Below are 20,638 nucleotides of genomic sequence, written 5' to 3'. Positions count from 1 at the left end.
TTAAGAATCAAATCTAGGGTGTGTTGAAGTTGAACTAAGGAGTTTTTATTCAACTTAGGGTTTCTCTTTTGTCTAACAGAACTCTTGGTCTCACAGACGAGACATACCTTTTGATCATAAGAATGATTGGACGAAGTCGTCTTAATATCATCATCAGAAGATTTGTGCTTTTTACAGAATGTCCTAAGTTTGGTGGAAATATTAGGAACACCTTTTTTTACTTTTGAATGTAAAGCATAAGAAGTTGTTGGTATATTAGATTGCTTTGAACAACCTTGAATGGAGAATTTATTCAAACGGTGTTAAATATCCAAAGCATCCTTTTCGAGGCTGGCCTCAAGAGTTAAGCACGAAGAATGATCTTCAACATTACCATGGACATTGACATGGTGTTTTAGTTGATCCAATCTGACAGCTTGAATTCTAACAAGATTTAGAATCAAATTACTCTCTTCCGCTGTATCCCACTCATTAGAAGAGAATGTCTCTTTCGAAGGGAGATCAACAACACACCTGCCATTGTTTGTCTGTCTCGTCGAACCACAAGGTTTTTCTATATTCGAGATAGAATAGATTTTCTCTTTAATATAATTAGACGAGAGAGAATTTTTATTACTGGTGATGCGTTTATCTGAGATAGTACTCTTTCCCATAGAGTCAGATCGCTACAAACACGGACTTGTTAGGTCTTATACGTGTTTGCCTGCTCTGATACCAATTGAAAAAGCGGGGGTCTAACAACACCACCCAATATTTCGATTAGTAATATGTATGGACTAACTCCGAAATACTTTGCTAGAGAATCAACTAGACAGTTAGACTCAATCTAGATAGAAAGTATCTGAAGGAGTTAATATCTCTCTCTTGATTTGACTTTTACTCAAGCTAAAAACAATAGTAGTCTTTATCAAATACAAGGAATACTTGGGCGGTACAAAAGACCAATGTCCAAGGATCAATCAATATCAATCAACAACCAAAGTTTGGATTTCCAATTGATGACCACGAACGCACAACCTGTATTATTTCAATTATATAAAATATAATGCGGAAAAGAAATAACACAGACACCAGAAATTTTGTTAATGAGGAAACCGCAAATGCAAAAAAACCCCGGGACCTAGTCCAGATTGAATACACACTGTATTAAGCCGCTACAGATACTAGCCTACTGCAAACTAACTTTGGACTGGACTATAGTTGAACCCCTATCAATCTCCCACTGATACAAGGTACAGTTGTACTCCTACGCCTCTGATCCCAGCAGGATACTGCGCACTTGATTCCCTTAGCTGATCTCACCCACAACCAAGAGTTTTTGTAACCTAAAATAAAGACTTGATAAGAAACAGATTTGTCTCACACAGAAAAGTCTATAAAAGGATAAATCTATCTCCCACAGATAAACCCCAGGTTTTTTTCCGTCTTTAGATATAAAATCAAGGTAACATGAACCAATTGATAATCCGGTCTTATATTCCCGAAGAACAACCTAGATTAATCAACACCTCTCTACAATCTTTCCTGACTACACAAGCGGATTGTCGAGGAATCACAAACAGTGAGACGAAGATGTTTGTGACTTATTTATCTTGCCTATTGGAGAACTCTCACGATCTCAAGCCAATCAATAGATTGTACTCGTACGATAGAAGATGCAAGATCAGATCACACAACTACGATAAAGTAGTATCGGTCTGGATTCACAATCCCAATGAAGTCTTTAAGTCGTTAACCTGATTTTAGAGAAGAAAATCAAAGGTTAATGGAGAACGACTCTAGCAGGCGCACTAGTACCACACAGACGTGTGGGGATGAGTTTTGCAAAATGCTATATGTCTCCTTTATATAACCTTCAAATCAGGGTTTTGCCTTAGTTACAAAGTAATCCATATACACCGTTAGATGAAAACCTGATTTAGATTCAAGATAATATTTCTCAACCGTTAGATCGAAAACTTAGCTTGTCACACACACTTGGGTAGACATTTACTAGGTTCGTGATAACCATTCCCAAACGTGTACGTGTATGTTGGTTCAACATAGTAACCCAAAAGGTTAACCATATGAGCTTTTCATATTAACCTTGTTCTTCTTCACCATAACTAGTTTAATTGACTCAAATAAACTAGTTACAGAGTTGTTCAGTTGCTATGAGATCTTATGTAACTACACAATACACAATTGAAGCAAATATGATTCGATTCGATTGATCATTCTATCACTTGAATATTTCTTTGAAGCTAATAATTTGTGTGAGACAGCTATTGTCGTCTTCCGAGAATGTTTCAATGATTGAAATGAGAGTTTAAAAGAATTGGATATAAGCATAGTATGTGTACTTGAATATATGTAATCCAAGTCCGGGAACCATGGTATGTATACCCGTATGCGTACTGTTTGGTTTAGTGAAATACCGGGAACCTTGTACGCATACTGGTACCCGTACTGGCGCGAGGTTCAGTTCCAGGAATTTCTGCTGACTTTGGAAGGTATGCGTACCATTTCGCGTACTGGCGAACCCAAACTTAGTTCGGCCACTTAGGTAGGCGTACCCGTTTGCATACCTAAGTGGATAATGTTCTAAAATCGGTTTGTTCATGAACTAATACATTTATATAATAAGGAATGCAATCTTTTGCAAACCGTGGCTATAATGTTCATGACTTGATTCGACTGAATCAAAATTGATTTTTTTTCAATTATGTTTTGTATACTTCTATGAAAATATAAACAATTGAAAAACTTTAGAACTAGTTTCATTTGAGTCATTTGAACTAGTTATGTTTAAGATGAATATGGTTGATATGAAAGTTTTCATATGGCTAACTTCGGTTAACTATTGTTGAGCCAACAAGGTGCACACGTTTAGGTACGGTTACACATATCTAAATGAAGTCACTTTTCATTTGTGTGTAACAAGATAAGTTCGATATAACGGTTGAAAGATATTAGCTTGAGTCTAATCAGGTTTTCATCCCACGTGAATATTGAATGCTTTGTTACCAAGGTAACATTGATTGCAAACCCTGATTTTAACACTATATAAAGGAGAACTCTAGCAACTGGGAAACCTAATCCCCACACCTCCCGTGTGATACTAGTTGCGACTAGAGTCGATTCTCCTTTAACCTTAGGTTTTTCACGGAATCCTGTGGGTTAACGACTTAAAGACTTCATTGGGACTGTGAAGCCAGACCCAACTATTTTCTCTGTAGTTGCGTGTTCTGATCTTTCCTTATGCTATCGTATTGAGTATTATCTTCTCTAAGATTTTCTCGAGATTGATTCTCCGATAGGCAAGATAAAAAGTAGTCACAAACATCTTCGTCTCATCGTTTGTGATTCCACAATATCTTGTTTCGCTACCATACGACTAAGATTATTGTGAGGTGATTGATATTTCTAGGCTGTTCATCAATTGGTTCATGTTCACCTTGATTTATAAAAATACGGAAAAAAAACTCGTAGGTTTATCTGTGGGAGACGGATTTATCTATTCAATAGACTTTTCTGTGTGAGACAGATTGGTTTATCAAGTCTTCGACTTTGGGTCGTAGAAACTCTTAGTTGTGGGTGAGATCAGCTAAGGGAGTCAAGTGTGTAGAGTCCTATTGGGATTCAGAGATGTAAGGAGCGCAACTGTACCTTGACCAGTGTGAGATTGTTTAGGGCTCAACTACAATCCAGTCTGAAGTTAACTTGGAGTAGGCTAGTGTCTGTAGCGGCTTAATACATTGTGGTGTTCAAAAAAAAATAGTGTGGTGTTCAAATCTGGATTAGGTCTCGGGGTTTTTCCGCATTTGCGGTTTCCTTGTTAACAAAACTTCTGGTGTCTGTGTTATTTCTTTTCCGCATTATATTTGTTTATATAATTGAAATATCACAGGTTGTGTGTAAGTTCAATCAATTGTGAATCCAACCTTTGGTTGTTGATTAAATTGATTGACACTTGGATATTGGTTTTTGATACCGTCCAAGTTATTTCTTATATTCAATCGGGCTCGCAGATTCCTAATTGTTTGATTGCGTATTGAATTGACAAATCGAGATACAAACTCTTGGATATATTTCCATTGATTGAGTCTGTATGTCTAGTTCATTCTCTTGGAATTATATTGGAGTTTGTCCATACAGATTGCTAAGCGAAATATTGAGTGTGGTTATTAGGCCCCCGCTTTTTCATGTTAGAGCCTAGGTTGTTACTAGGTTACCCAACAAAACTTTGTACGAATCATATGATTGATTTATATTTTATTAATAAAAAAATTTTCCTGAAAATAAATAAATAAAAAGGACCATAAACGCATTCATGCCTCAATCAAAAGTTCGATAAGAATTTTCCCTTTATAAAATCATGTTGATAGTTATAGTTTTTTGTTGTGTTCTTCACTATTTTTGATGTTGTTGTACCTTCTCAACTACTAGATCCTAAGACTTAATAATAACCTCTACAAGATGTTGGTGAAGAACAAAAATGAGGAGACATATGTACTACCTAAAATATAATATTTGTACGAGATGGAGCCATAAATCCTTTACAAAGGGGATAATCTCCAAAAATACATACTCAGAGAGAGTTTATTATAATATTTATATTTAATTTAGTAAAAACTTTAACGGATCTTTAATAACAAGGAAGGCGGGGCCGTCCTTAAGCTCCACTTCCATCCGTGAGATCTACCTTTGAGATTAGTAGTTTTAGATTGAACTGATACTTCAAATTTTAAGCAGCACTAAATTAACCTTTATCCATTATCCATTACTAACAATTTTATTGATTACAATATCTTTTTTATTCTTTATTGTCAATTAATTGATTTTTTTTTGTGGGCGGCATTTACTTCCTCTTTTCTTTATTTTTAAATCTTGAACATCAAGCATCACAGTGAAAACACTATTGTTAGTAAATTGAAAAAGAACAAAACAAAAAAAAAAAAAAAAAAAAAAACATTATTTACTTGTTGGACATCTTCATCTCCTTCCATTTTTTTGTTATAAACGAATACTCGTTTTTCTTATATTCTATTTTCTTCTTGGTTTTCATTAATATAAGGATTTCGAAAGGATTTTCATCAGTTTCTTTTTCTTTGATAAGTTATGTAACCATAGGAAATCATAATTTTTCTTAAGGTTTGTCTTTGATTGTATACTAATTGTGATTATCGGTAAATCGAGTTCGCAAACCTTGGTTGTTGTACAGAATTTCTTTATGGATCCAACGGTAGAAAGTTTCCATGAACTGTTGACAATGGTTATTCTCAAAAATCGAAGCAAAAGATGAAATTGGTGGTCACCCGTTGTACATAATTTCTTTACGGATCAACCGGTACCAAGTAATCAAGTTTTAGTGAGAATTGAACTTGGTGGATATTAAAACCTACTTTATTTTTCTTTCAACATATCGAGTACTTGAAATGAAAAGAAATTGAGTTGATACAACCATAATTTTCCTCCTTTTAAGTGGATGATAGTGAGGGTTCGTGAATCGTTCAGTTTAGTTCCGGGATGAAACTGGTTCCACTTTAGTTCATGGTACGTGAATCGCACATGTACAAGCCAAGGGTGTTAACATACATAATTTTTGTTAAGATTCTTTTCCTGGAGAAAAAGTTTAAATATCAACATATGATAATATGAAATCTCAGAGCATATATGCTTTTTGAATTTCAAAAAGAATACTCGCGTATCCTGTGCTCATCTCTTACAATTAGGAGTTAGATAAGCAGGGATAATTATCATTTGTGGTACGAAAAGTGTTGACACCCACAAGTATTTATTACATGTTGGACTCGTAGCATTACGAAACCACCAAGTTACTTTGATTGTTGGCGCAAGGGAGATATCATTGATTGACAAAATAAAGTCAGTTAATAACCAAAAATGTCAACAGGTTATATAACTTGTTAATAGATGGAATCATCTTCTTGGAGCAAGGCACGAAAATTGGTGATCAAAATTCTCTACTCAGAAAAAAAATATTCGAAAATTTATATAATTTGATGGCGAAATACTTCAGAGAAAATATTTGCTCAGAATGGCATATATGATTTAGAATGACTCCGTGAAAGAACTTCTTTCTAACTACTTTCTATTCTAGAGGATCAAAAAGTGTACAGTTACATGTAATCAAGAGAAATTGCCATGGTATCCACCCACTCCTGCTAGCACAAGAACTGAAAATAACTTGGTGAGTTATATAACCTTGATGTTTTTTTTTTTTGCAATTCTTTACCAATAACGCTTGGAGAGATCACTTAGCATCACACAATAAAACTCTCTAGTAAAAAAGAGGTAATTGACTTTTCGTCATGGAATGAGATTTTGACATTATCTTGAAAATTCTGTTGCACGCCATTTTTGTGAACAGACAAGATATAGCATAGTAGAGAAAACACACCACAATATTTATTGATTTTACAACATTTTCAGAGGGATAAAGATAAAAATCTTCTTTATGAGTGATAACATGGTTATTACAACCTTTTAAACCACATAAATAAGGAGTCGAGGGTTCTTTTCAACCTCAACATGAATGGCATTCATCATGACCTTGTTTAACCTATCAAGAGAATCTTGTTATTTTTAAAGATACAAATCAACATCAAGAGTGACATTCTCCAGTTGCTTTCCAAGACCATCAAAAACTTCGAGGGATTTAAACCTCTAGGGTGTACATCAAGAAGCTCTTCTACTTTTATAGTAAGGTCAACCGTAGAAGAAGTGAACCCCCGGTCTGGTGCTAGCAATTAGAGATTGAATTATTGTTCATAAGTTCAGATCACCACATATACTTATTAGGTCTAACAGTGTTTGCCTTCTCTGAAACCAATTGAAAAGGAAAGGGTACCAAGTACACCACCAAATTTTTAATCTGGAAACCTGTATGGACAAAACCTAATACAATCACAAGTATGTCAAAACAAAGACCCTTGAATAAGATTGTATGTAGAGTTTTTCTCTTTTTCTTCCACAATCAATATTATAGACCAAAGGTACGTGTATCTAATTGTATAGAAGAGTTCTTGGACGATCTCAAAAATCAATATCCAAGATCAATCGTTGTATCCAAATTATCAATATCTGAATTTTACCAAGTAGGAAACCTGTAATCTATCTTTCAAGATATATATGAATTCAACAAGAAAAAGTCACAAGTCTTGTTTTTATTTCATCCAATAAGGATTTAAACAACCTAAATTGGTTACGTACTACTTGTGCTTTTCCTATTATAAATATAAACAATATAACGTGGAAAAGGAAAAACACAAGACACCAGAAATTCTATTAACAAGGAAAAATGCACCTGCACAAAAGTATCGCACAATACCCCGGGACCTCATCCATCAATTCAGTTGTAGTCATGTTCCTTCTACGTTTCTTGAACCTCGTAAGATTCTATGCACTTGAATCCCTTAGTTGACGTCCTTTACATCCTAAGAGTTTCTTCAACATCAGTGAAGACTTTTGATGCTTATCTGCCTCTAACAGACAAGCCTATTTGATTTCCCTTCAGAAATACAATCAAGATTTGGAAACTTGTTAGCAGTAGACAAAGTCCAGCAAACCTCACGGATCAGGAACACTTACACTCTGTTAGCAGAGAAGCATGGATCATTAACTACCTCTCGAGAATAACCCAAATAAATCAAAGAATAATTAAGATATCTACATTAAGGAATCACAAAGTCTGAGAGGAAAAAAACTTTGTGATTTTTTATATATCATGTTCCTAATCCAAAGTTCGTGAATTCAATAACCAGTAGAATAAGGTCCGGATACAAAAACTATCAGGTAAGAATATAATCTGACCGGGCTTCACGAATCCAGGGGTGTAGTCTTCAAAGTTGTGACATAGGTTAAAGTTTCATAAAGAAACCAAGGTTATAAAGGACAACTCTACCTTTACAAATATAACATGACGCATGAGACTGGCAGGGATTAAGAGATCATTTTCAGAAAGTCTTTCTATTAATAGATTTTCAAGGCTACAATTGGCTTTGAATTAAAGCTACGGTTAGTTTGAGATTCAAGAAAACACTTTCTTAGTTTTAATGAAATTATTATTAGGAATTCAAGTAAGTATGTGAAAACTCCACCTTGAAATTATACATAAGAATATGCACAATGGTTCATGGTTCTGGAACCGTGCACAATGATAGTCCACAGCGGCAAGTATGCCTTTTAGGTTATAAGCACTTATCAATGTTTAGTAACACTCGAGACTAAACAATAATCTACAAATACAGTGTGATTTTGTGAATAAAGTTATTTCAAAGCGTCTATGATAGTTATAGCAAAAGTGAACAAAGTCATGTAAGACAATTTCATGACCTTATGCTAAATTGGAACTGGGTACATTTGCAAACCGGGTTTTCAAACCTTTTGAAGTTTTTCAAGTTAGGTCATAGAGGTTTGAAAACCTTGGTAGTTTGCGAAGTCAGGTCATAAGGGTTTGCGAACCTACCCTCATTTCCGAACTCAGATTTAAAGGGTTTGCAAATCCTATATATTTGCGGAATTTAGATTGACTTGGTAATACATTCAAATATGTGTATTTTGCGGCAAGCAATTTTATCTCTCATAATTAGATTTTATACATTATTTATAGTCATAAACAGTATGCAATGTTGCTTGGAAAGTTTTCAAATGATAAACTTGAAATAAAATTAGTTTGTGAACAAAAAATTGTTCCAACTAAGATTGCTAAGGATCTATGAGCATCCACTGCTTTAATCAAGTTTCAAGAGTTTCACCAAGACAAGCTTTCAATCGGAATTTCATCTTTGCAATATTAAATCTACTGAAATTATACGGCATAGTCTCATAAGATAGAATGGTATGTTCCATGAGTAAATATGATACGTTAGTCTTCACATACCTCTTTGTTGATGAAGTCCCCGCACATGTCTTCGTTTTTTCGTCGGTCTTTAATATTCGAGGGTTATTTAGTGATGTCTGATTTAACTACCATACTATAATATTAGCACGAGACTTGAATTTAGTAGACTAAAAATCAAGATATAGTTTTCTACATCTAACATTGACAACAAACTTGATATAGCAAAACTTGTGGGTTCAACCGAGCAATGTTCTAATAATTAGGTCAACCAAAATCTCTCACTCAAACCTTATTCAAGATCCGTTTGAAACATATTGCTCAAAACATCAGAGATAATAAGAAATCAGAAATGAGAAATTTCTTTTGCTTAGTTAATTCTGTTAGAGCACTGCTCGGTCGAACTCGCATGCGTTGTTATCTCAAGCATGTTTGTCAATGTTCGTGATCAAAACTATAAGTCTTGATTTCTAGCCTATCTATAGATGTCTTGGACTAGGACATAGATTGTGTAGTTGAGCTTAGTTTTCACGGTGTTCATCATTTGAAGACGTGGAATTAATAAGGGGATCTTGTGGAACTTCATCGACAAAAGGTATGCGGAGAGTTAAACTCATCTATCACTTGGAAAGTCTATTTATACTCTATCTCCTATATCGAGGCATAAGTCGTATTACAATATAGTTTTCTATATACACATTTGAGATTTCGAGTTGAGTTTAACTCGCTTACATATTTCTCGAAATATGTGTAGGCAAGATTTCGCTTCGACCAATTTCATCTTATATCATATGAAAATTTCCAAGTAACATCTTACATGGTTTGTGTGATACAATCATTTGGTGTTATCTTGGAATGTTTCGTAATGATTATTTCAATAACTTGAAAATTGCTTTGATGCTAATAGTGTGTGAAAAACGGCTATTGTCATCCTCTAAGAAAGTTTCAATGATTGAAATAAGAGTTTAGAACACTTAACCATTATTGGATATGTCATGTTGTACACTCTTGCACATATGTAATCCATGTCCGGGAACCATAGTGTGCGCACCCGTTTGCTTACATGTTGGTTTGAGAAATCCTGGAACCTAAGTATGCGCACCCGTTTGCGTATTAGCGTATAGGTTCATGTCCGAGAATTTCTGCTGGGATTTGAAGTTTGCGTACTGGCGTAACTCAATCTTAGTCCGGGTATTTCAAGTATGCGCACCCGTTTGCATACTTGAAGGTTAAAGTCCTAAAATCGGTTTTAAACATGAACATAAACATTTATATATTAAGGAATGCAATCTTTGCAAATCGTGGATATAATATTCATGATTGATTCGAGTGAATCAAACCGATGTTGCTTCAATTGTGTTCTTGTATAATTCTATGAGAATTTAGCAATTGAACAACTCTTTAACTAGTTTCATTTGAGTCATTTGAACTAGTTATGGTTAATATGACTAAGGTTAATATGAGAGTAATCATATGGCTAACCTCGGTTAACTATTTCTGAACCAACATGGTGTACACGTTTAGGTACGGTTACATAAACCTAAATGAGGTAAATTTCATTTGTGTGTAGCAAGCTAAGTTCGATCTAACGGTTGAATGATATTAGCTTGGTTGAATCAGGTTTTTCATCTAACGGTGAATATTGAATGCTTTGTTACCAAGGTAACTTGGATTGGAAACCCTGATTTGAAAACTATATAAAGGAGAACTCTAGCAACTGGGAAACCTAATCCCTACACCTCCTGTGTGTTACTAGTTACATAACTAGAGTCTATTCTCCTTTAACCTTAGGTTTCTATCCAATCCTTGTAGGTTAACGACTTGAAAGACTTCATTGGGATTGTGAAACCAGACCCAACTATTTTCTTTGTAGTTGCGTGTTCTGATCTTTCCCGATTTTATCGTATTGAGTACAATTAAAATAATTGAATCGAGATTAATTTCTCCGATAGGCAAGATAAAAGTAATCAAAAACATCTTTGTCTCATCGTTTGTGATTCTACAATATCTTGTTTCGCTAGTCGATTAAGATTATTGTGAGGTGATTGGTAATACTAGGCTGTTCTTCGGGAATATAAGTCTGGTTTATCAATTGGTTCCTGTTCACCTTGATTTTTCAAAAGACGGAACAAAAACTCTTGGGTATTTCCGTGGGAGACAGATTTATTCAATCTATAGACGTCTCTGTGTGACACAAATATTTTTATCAAGTCTTCGACTTTGGGTCGTAGCAACTCTTGGTTGTGGGTGAGATCAACTAAGGGAATCAAGTGTGTAGTATCCTGCTGGGATCAGAGACGTAAGGAACGCAACTGTACCTTGAATCAGTGTGAGATTGATTAGGGTTCAACTACAGTCTAGTCTGAAGTTAATTGGTAGTAGCCTAGAGTCTATAGCGGGTATATACAGTGTGTTGTTCAATCTAGACTAGGTCCTGGGGTTTTTCTGCATTTGCGGTTTCCTCGTTAACAAAATTCTGGTGTCCGTGTTATTTCTTTTCCGCATTATATTTTGTTATATAATTGAAATATCACAGGTTTTTCCTTAATATCAATCAATTAGAATATCCAACCTTTGGTTGTTGATTCATATTGATTGGCACTTGAACATTCGTCTTTGGTACCGTTCAAGTAACTTCTCTTATATCCAATTGGGCTCGCAGATTTCTATTTACTGATTGCGGATTGAATTAAGAGTTAGAGATATTAAGCTCTTTGATACACTTTACTCTAGATTGAGTCTGACTGTCTAGTTGATTCTCTAGAAAGTGTATTGGAGTAAGTCCTCTCAGATTTCCAAACGAATTGTTTGGTGTGGTTGTTAGACCCCCGCATATTCAATTGGTATCAGAGAAGGCAAACACATTAAAGACCTCATAAGTCTGTGTTTATAGCGATTTGATATGGACAGATGTGTTATCCCTATAAACGTACCACCAATCTTCGATGGCTCAAATTACTTGTGCTGAAAAATTTCTATGCGTTCCTTTCTTCAAGCGCGTGATTTTCAATCATAGGTTCATGTAGTTAAAGGCTATGAAGCTCTCGTTGTGGCAGTAGGGAATGCGACAGTTCCTAAGGATATTGGTGCATATGACGTTGTTGAGATTCCTGCTGCAAAACAAAACTCCGACGGTTTGAATGCCATCATACATGCCATTACCCTAGATCTTCAGCACCATGTGACTACGTGCACTCGGTCTATAGATGCTTGGGATATCTTAGAAACCGTATTCGAAGGGAATACAAGTGAAAAGGAATCTAGGCTTCAAAACCTTAATTCTGATTGGGAAAACCTTCGTATGGCAGATGAAGATTCATTTGATGAGTTTAATCACAAAATATCTGAAATTGTTAATGCATCCTTTGCATTGGGTAAGACTAGGACATTGTGAAAATTTCTCAGACCGCTGCCATCTAGATAGGATTCTAAGAAGCATGTCATAGTTGTAGGAAATAACCTTGATGCTCTCTCCAGAAACACGCTGGTTGGAAAGCTAAAGATCTTTGATCATGAGCATACATCCAAAATCGGAAAGGATGTTGCCTTCAAAGCACAAAAGAACACTAAATTACTTGTCAAAAGTAAAGTGTTCATGTCTCTGAGGATGATTTGTCTGAGGTTGATTCATCAGATTAATATCTTGACAAGTCAGTCTCTTTGATCACAAGACAGTTTAGAGATCTATTATTAAAGAGAAGTAAACAGTTTACCAGCGACAAACCTAGGTCACTAGTTAAACCTCACAGTCGCATTCCTCCTAAAAACATGGATGCTTACGAGGATGATGACGAGGATATACCATGGTGCTTTTAAGTATAAAAGTTTTGGTCATTTTGCAAATGAGTGTCCAAACCGTAGAAAATACACTGGGAACAAAGGTTTTGCTGCAGCTCTTGATGAAATGTTTGATCACTATGATTCTAATGAAGACGCAAGATCAAGTGTTGCACTTCTTAGTGAAGATATTGATTTTGATAATTGTAGTAATACATACATGAATCTCGATATTCTTCCAGAAGAAGACTCAAGCAATCTGGAAGAAAAAATTAACCAATCTGTTGGAAACTCTCTGTCTGATTTTTCAGGTTCCACTTTGTGTCTAGCATCTTGCACATCTCGGGCGTCTGAATCATCTTATCCATTGACATGCTCTTATTATTCACTCAAAGGTCATGAACTTTCAAAGTGTTTCAAGTACAAACACAAGATGACATATGTCAATAAACTTCAAAGAAGAGCAAATCGCCTAGAAAACAAGCTTAAACTTGTTCAAAAAATCGCTGAGGTATGTAAGATTTTATCCTCTTCAAAGAAGTTGGTTTCCAAGGATAGGTCAAGACCACTAGAGAAAAAAGTATGGTCTAAACATTTTGATAGACATGGATCTATGAATTCCGATCAAAAAGGATGTGATGGACAGATTATTGTTCATCCCACCACAACTTAAATTGTGTTGGTTAGTGCATCTTGTCTCATGTTCCTGACTAAAAGAGACAAGATTCTGCACACCTCGGGCTTTTGAAAAAGAAAAATGGTTTTAAATTTGTTTTCTTTTCTTTTTGAGATTTGCCTGTTTTGCAAGATTGGAATTTTTCAATATCTAATTGATATTGGAAAGGTCTTCCCTGGTTAATCAATAAAAGAGGGTTAAAATTGACAATTCAACCTTTTATAGGGTATGATATGTGCGTGAACCTGTGCGGTTAAAGGTTCTGTAACCCTACATTCCTTTTTCCTACTCTGAGACTTTTTTCATCTTAAGACTGCCTGTTGAGTTTAAATTGTGACTTCCTCTCACAAACTCATACACTCATGGAAACTACAAGCATCATGTCTTCTGATGGAAAAGATGTTAATATGATTGTTAAGCCATCAATCTTGAAGGAAAAAGAGAAATCTTCGTTACCTCCAACTTTGAAAAGAAAAAGAAGGAATGTGAGGAAGCCAAGAGTTGTTCCTTCAAATTCTCAGAAATTTTCTGGTGTTCTTGAAGAGTTGAAGGAAACAAGAGAGGAGATTCAACAAATAAAAGCTTTTGTTTTGAGAACTCTCAAAATTCAGAAGGCTCTGGTTCGACATCATCAGCCTAGAAGGTTTGTTGGATTTGACTCCTTTCTCCACGAACCTTATCTTCCTATGGCTGTTGACGACAAGGAGTTTGGGGACGATAAAGAACTCTTCATAGGTCTCAATGTCTAATAAATCTTCTTAAGAGAATTTATTTCTTGTGTTTTTAGAAGAATAACTAGGGTTTAGAATAGCCATTATTGTGAGTATACTTAGCTATTTCCAACAAAGTGACCAAAATATGTGATTCAAATCAGAGGTAGACTTCTATACGAGGTTTAATGTCCTTTTTATAAGTTGAATCTATCAAAAATTGAATTTTTAAAACCCAGATCTACTAACCAGATGAACTGTTCGGCTGATAACTTGTCACTCGAACCTCTGTGTTTCGAAAATATACTTAGGTTCGGCTAACAACTTGTCAATCGAACCTAGGAATATTTTCGAAACACAGAGGTTCGGCTGACAAGTTATCAACCGAACTTTACTCTGTAACTCACGAATTTAGGTTCAGCTGGTTTGAACAAAATCGTTGTTATCCGAACCCAGGTGTATTTTCAAAAAACAGAGGTTCGGCTGACAAGTTATCAGCCGAACTTCGCTCTGTAACTGACGAATTTAGGTTCGATTGATTCGAACAAAATCTAGCAAAATCGCATTAGCCGAACATAGTGTTTCTCTAAATCATATACTAGGTTCGGCTCAAAATTGATATTCCAATATCAGCCGAACTGATCTTCTGAAAATCGTAATTTCACCTTTGAAATCATATTTTATCGATCGAACAAAATAAAATCAATTAAAAACAAGATTGGTTTGTTACAAATGCATTCTAAAATACATCTAAGAGCAATTGAGATTTGGATTTCGCACTCCAACATTGCTCACTTCGATTCGTGTTTCCTTTGATTAATTGATTGATTGCTTGATTGAATTGGAGTCCAAGATGTTTAAGTTTAAAGGTTATTTTGATTTTTGATTTTAGGTTTTTGGGGATAAGGGCACTCTAGTAATTAGATTGTTTAAGGATATATAGGTAATTGCACTACCTTTAGACAACCCTTATAAAACCACCCTAGATGGGATAATAAATAAGTATGCCTCAAATAAATTCAGTATGCCTCAAAACAGGTTTCTTAAATAATGTTCCCAGATAAGAGTCTCCAAATATAAAATTCCTTGAGAAGTTTTGCCCACCTAGAGAAGTCTATTATGCTGATGAGGCCTCTGGACCTCTGGTTCCTCTTGATTTCCTGTTGCATCACATAATATAAGTCCATTCACTGCCATAGTATCATATTTTTTTTGAAAGATAGGTAAATCCGTATCACCCTCTTTTTCTCACTCCTTTTTCTCATCCTCTTGGTTTTTTATTTGATGTATATTGATAGTTTGTTCCTTGTTTTGGTTTAAGCTAGCCTAGCTAGATGAATTTCAATTTCACAATATTTTGGTGACTATTTTCCACACAGACTTGGTGGATTAGGAGACTGAGGCATTGACTAAGGCATGGAAGAGATAATATCTTGCAGCTGTAATATAGGAGAATCAGCAACAATTACGCCATTGATTAAGGCTTTGCAGCTGTATCCTTAACATCCCCTCTCAAGTTGTGCAAGAGTATGACGAATGTTCAACTTGTTGCGCAGAAGATTAAAACGTGAAGCAACTAACCCTTTGGTAAAAATGTCGGCCAACTGATCCTTTCTAGAGATGAACTTCACTTCTAATTGTTTACGGGCCACCCTTACAAAGTGGTATTCTATCTCAATATGTTTCATACGAGAATGAAACACAGGATTAGCAGTTAAGAACGTGGCTCCCAAATTATCGCACCATAATGACGGAGTTTGAACATGTATGACCAATTCTTTTAGAAGAGATTGAAGCCACATTAACTCTGACGTAGCGATGGCTATTCCTTTATATTCAGCTTCAGTGCTCGATTTTGAAACAGTCTTTTTCTTCCTTGCACTCCACGATACAAGATTACCTCCAAAGTAGATGGCATATCCACTTGTAGATCGCCTGTCATCCAAACTGCCAGCCCAGTCTGAGTCAGAATAAGCATGTACTCGCGTGTCTGATGATTTGTTTAACACTAATCCATAGTGAATTGTATGCTTTAGATATCTCAAAATCTGTTTCACTAACTCCCAATGCTCTTCATATGGATCAGTCATGTACTGACATACTTTATTGACAGCTACAACAACATCTGGACGCGTAAGATGCAGATATTCGCAATGCTCCACAGACACTGCGATAGAGTGTTGGGTCTTCATATCTTTTGGTACCTTGTTTGGTGATTTAAGCATTCACTGCAAGGGTAGTAGTTATTAGTTTTGCTCCATCCATCTTTGTACGCTTGAGAAGATCTGAGATATACTTACACTACACCATTTTTCCAGATTCGCAACTAAAATTCGTAACGGCCCAGCAGCCGTTACGAATACTTCTGTTACAAAAAGCCGTTACAACCTGGTTGTAACACGCTGAAGCCGTTACCATTTTTTTTTATGATTCGTAACAGATGCTAGCCGTTATGAATCGTAACAGGCTAATTTTTTACGCGTGCTGCTCACACGCTTGGTCACACTAGACTCGGGTAACATGTGTATTTGCGCGTGTGCCATTCAGCCATGTGCCATTTTTTTCCACCCAACATGAATTACACTAGAGGATAATTTCACCCTTAAAGATATGATTTTATCCCCCTCTCATCGAGTAGTGAACTACATTTCTCGTTTCCCTTCCTCTTTCTTTTTTTCTCCCCCTTCTCATCGAGTAAACCCATTTCTCTTCTCTTCCCCATGAATACAGATTAACCACATCTGATTTTAGTTCTTCTCAACTGAAGATCTCAGTTCTTTAATCATCATCGTCGTCATCATCATCAGTTTTGGGTTTCGATTTCAGTTTTATCATCACCAGTTTTAGGGTTTTCTCTAATCTATTATCAAATCATTTAATCTTTGAAGAATTGATCTTCAATCGTCTGTTAAGCGAGTTTAGGTTTTCAATTTCACAGATCTCTGTAAGTATTTATCATCTGTAGGATTTCGGTTTGTAAATTAGATTTTAGGGTTTCAATATTTCAATCGATTTTAGGGTTTCTTGCTACTCGTTGATTTGGTATTGAAATTCCTAGGGGTGGGTTTGATTTTCTACATACGAAGCCATATTTAATTAGGGTTTGATTTGAATCGTCGTAAACAGACTAGAAACCTTCTCAATATGATGTACATAGTTATTATTTATGAATCTTTTATTATTTATGAATCTGAACTGAGAACATATTAGATTTATGATTCTGATTTACGATTTCAGTTGTGGTATGTATTGTTCATTGCAAAAATAAGGTTTATTGTTAAGTTTATGTCTCTTTAATAATTATACATGACAGGTAGGGTTTAGTGTAATGGAAATAAGTTTAAAAGTTTTCATGTAACTCATCTTTAAGAGTATGAATCAAGTATCCCAACTGCGTAGGAGGCCCTAGTTTGATATAATGTTGTTGGGGCCCTTTTGCCTCACTTACTCTGTGTTGACTATAGTTGACTGGGTCAGGGTGAGTATAATAGGCAGACACACTAATAACCAATCTCAATTAGAGTCTAACTATAATTAGCTCTAGCTTATCATTCTTTCTATAGTTTCATTACTTTCAACGGCGTCTTTGTTTTGAATGAAACATTTATTATGCTTTAACTGTATATTTACAAGGCAAATGAGGAAATTTCATACGTAATGTATAATTTGCGTCTAAATATTTCATTGATGTTAACACCTTAGAGATTTTTGGTTGATTTCAGAGGTGTGGTTTGGTCGGACGAGCTATCCAAGTTGAAGATATCTGTATCTCAAGGGTGTTACCTCCTACCCAATGACTTCAATAAATTTATAGTGCACAATGTCAAGGAGCTCAAATTGTTGATGATGCACAACAGGTAAAACCACTTTCCATTTCATCTCCCTTGTAGTAAGATTTACCATGTAAAGATGATTTTTCACTTTTCTCCGGCCTTTATCTGTGCTTAGGTTTCTCTTTTTCTTCTCTATGGTATTGGTATTGATTTTTACTTGTCACCTTTATCTTACCTGATTCAGGACTTTTTGTGCTGAGATTGCACACAACTTTTTTATAATAAAGAGGAAGGATATTGTTGAGCGCGCATATCAGTCGTAACTTGTATGTCTGTGTTTCCAACAAGACAGCTAGGTAGCGCAGCTAGGAAGACGAGTATTTAAATCTTACTTTACTATCCAAAAATTCGTATTTGTTACAAGTATAACTTGGATTTGTGATCTGAAATTTTTTCTCGGTGCAGGTTGATCTTGCATCAAATATATTGGTAGACTTGCCTGACACAGTTGGGAGTTTACGGTATCTGAAGGTACTCCAATCTTATTTTTTCCTATCATTGTAAATTATCTGAATCATATCATCATTTACTTAGTCGCATGTTTTGTAGGCTCTGCATCTGAGTAATAATGGCCTCAAATCCCCTCCTTCGACGCTATTTAAAATGTGCACCTAGCTCTCGACTCTTGATCTTCATAATACAGAAATCACAATTGATAATCTCAGTCAGGTATTGACTTTTGATTCTTTTTTTTTTATCTAAAACTTGTGCAAGAGGTGATAGTCTTATGTATCCAAGTATTATGTCACACAAGCAGTTTGAAGGGTGGGAAAGTTTTGATGAGCGTCGTAGATTAAAGCATCAAAAGCAACTGGATTTCAGAGTTGGAAGTTCTGGTGTGTTTGATGAAGGTGCTGATAAATATTAAAAAGTTACTCGATCTCTCAAGTCGCACATTGCCAAAGTATATGAATGCAGTTCCATATACATTTCAGATGATCAATCAAAGATAACTTATATGTTGAATGCTTTTTCATAGTAGTTTTTTTTTTATTCTTACTTTTGTAATTACAATATGCTTTTGTGCAAAAAAAATTAAAGGTATAGTAATCTTCCAATGTTTGCTGTGTCTGAGTTTCAATCTTCAAATGTTTTCTTTCTCTGCGTAGTTTGGCTGAACATGCCAGTTGTTTCTCCTTCATATTCCTAGTATTTTCTTCTCATAATATTTAGAAATGAATTTTCTTATCATCAGGGTATTCCTTTAAGAATTGAAATTGGATCTTGCGATGTTATGTGAGTCATGTTTGTGTATATTTGTAGGTTACATGTCCTAAAAAGAGTATATGTCATGGTTTGTGTAGTTTACATTCTCAGTATATCTCGCGTCTATCTTGTGGGGCTGTAGCTGGGTTGTTTGGTCAGACATTTACATACCGGCTAGATGTTGTTAGGAGGTGGATGCAGGTACCTCTTGGTTTTTTTGTGTCCGCATATTCTATCTTAAGTATTCGTAAAGGCATTCAGTTTAAACTTGCTTTCTTTATTACTCAACTTAAACTTGCTTTCTTTGGTCTTTTTTCTGTGCATATTGTTCCTTCAATAACTATTGTATTCAAGGCGTACGACATGATGATGTCTTGCCTACGAGTTTATTTTCTAAATTTCTACTGTGTTTTGTATCAGCAAGGATATGTGATCAAACAACAAGAATCACAAAGAAATCTAGTACGAAATCGCCAAGAAGATAAATCTGTATTAGTAAGTTACAAACAACTCAAAGTCTTTGATTTTAAAATTCAATCTACTAATTATTTTCCTGGCATGTTGATCTTACAAACTGTCTTAAAAGCCTCTCTTTTTTCTTTCAATGTGCAGGTTGGCATACATATTTCTGGATAGCTTTAGTTCCCCTCTTTGTAAGCTTGGTAATCCCTCGAGCTCTTTATACACGTTTTCATGATTTCATATTCCACCAATCTTTTCTTTTTTATTATGTTATCGTTTTTGTATTGTCCTATGTGTGATGTTATGTGTTATCTCTAACCAACTAAATTTGGTTTACACTCTTGCATTTGCCTAATTTTCTTGTCTAACAACGTTGTTGTTAAACCGTTGTTAACAGTGTTTTGTGTCTGCAGGTGAAGTACTACGTAGCTGCTTCTTTCTTGGTAGAGAGATACTGTAAGAGCAATGGCCATTGGATTGAAGATGCATAGCTATTGTCGCGTTGGATTCCATCAGCTTTGTGAATCCTACTTCAGATGCAGCAGTCTGCGGCATGAGAAGGCTTTTATGTGAGTCGTGTTTCTGTTCCTGTTAGCATGTGACATGGGAAAACTTAGAAAGTTTTTTTAAGTTTCTATGAACTGAACTTTGGAACTTAGTAAATTGCTATCTATGTATTCCCAAAGAATTTGATACTCAACAAAAGAAAAATTGGTACTTAGAAAAATTTGTGTTTTTATATGAATGTGTAGATATGAATTGATTGAGTATAGTATGAATTGATTGAAACTATTGTTAGATATGGATGATTAGTAGAATGAAATGTGTATTTATTTGGAATGCCGGCATATCCCGGTCGAGAATGAGCTGCCGGTCAACCTTGATCCGGTCAAAATTGGTCATTGCTGATTGATTTTGACCAGGTCAAGGTTGACCGACAGTAATATTTTTACAGTTACAAAAAAATTCGTAACGGCTTTAACTTGTTACAGCGTCATGTTACTAAATAAATTCGTAACGGATTGAGCATGTTACGATGGTGCCACGTAGTAACGGTTCTAAGCTGTTACAAGGGCCGTTACGAAAAAAATTCGTAACGGCTAGTGGGCCGTTGCGAAAAAATTATAGCACCCCT

At 35.3% G+C, this 20,638-nt stretch overlaps 1 non-coding gene across 1 annotated transcript; it reads left to right on the top strand.

The window, feature by feature from the left end:
- The first annotated feature begins 17,630 nt into the window (after positions 1 to 17,630).
- Positions 17,631 to 17,719, top strand: LOC113276892. Its single transcript, XR_003324684.1, has one exon. It is a non-coding gene; the product is annotated as a small nucleolar RNA Z101 (small nucleolar RNA).
- The last annotated feature ends 2,919 nt before the right edge of the window (positions 17,720 to 20,638 follow it).

The sequence above is a fragment of the Papaver somniferum genome, chromosome 4 (genome assembly GCF_003573695.1).
Source record: "Papaver somniferum cultivar HN1 chromosome 4, ASM357369v1, whole genome shotgun sequence".
Lineage (NCBI taxonomy): Eukaryota > Viridiplantae > Streptophyta > Magnoliopsida > Ranunculales > Papaveraceae > Papaver > Papaver somniferum.
This window is presented reverse-complemented; position numbering and strand designations above follow the sequence as displayed.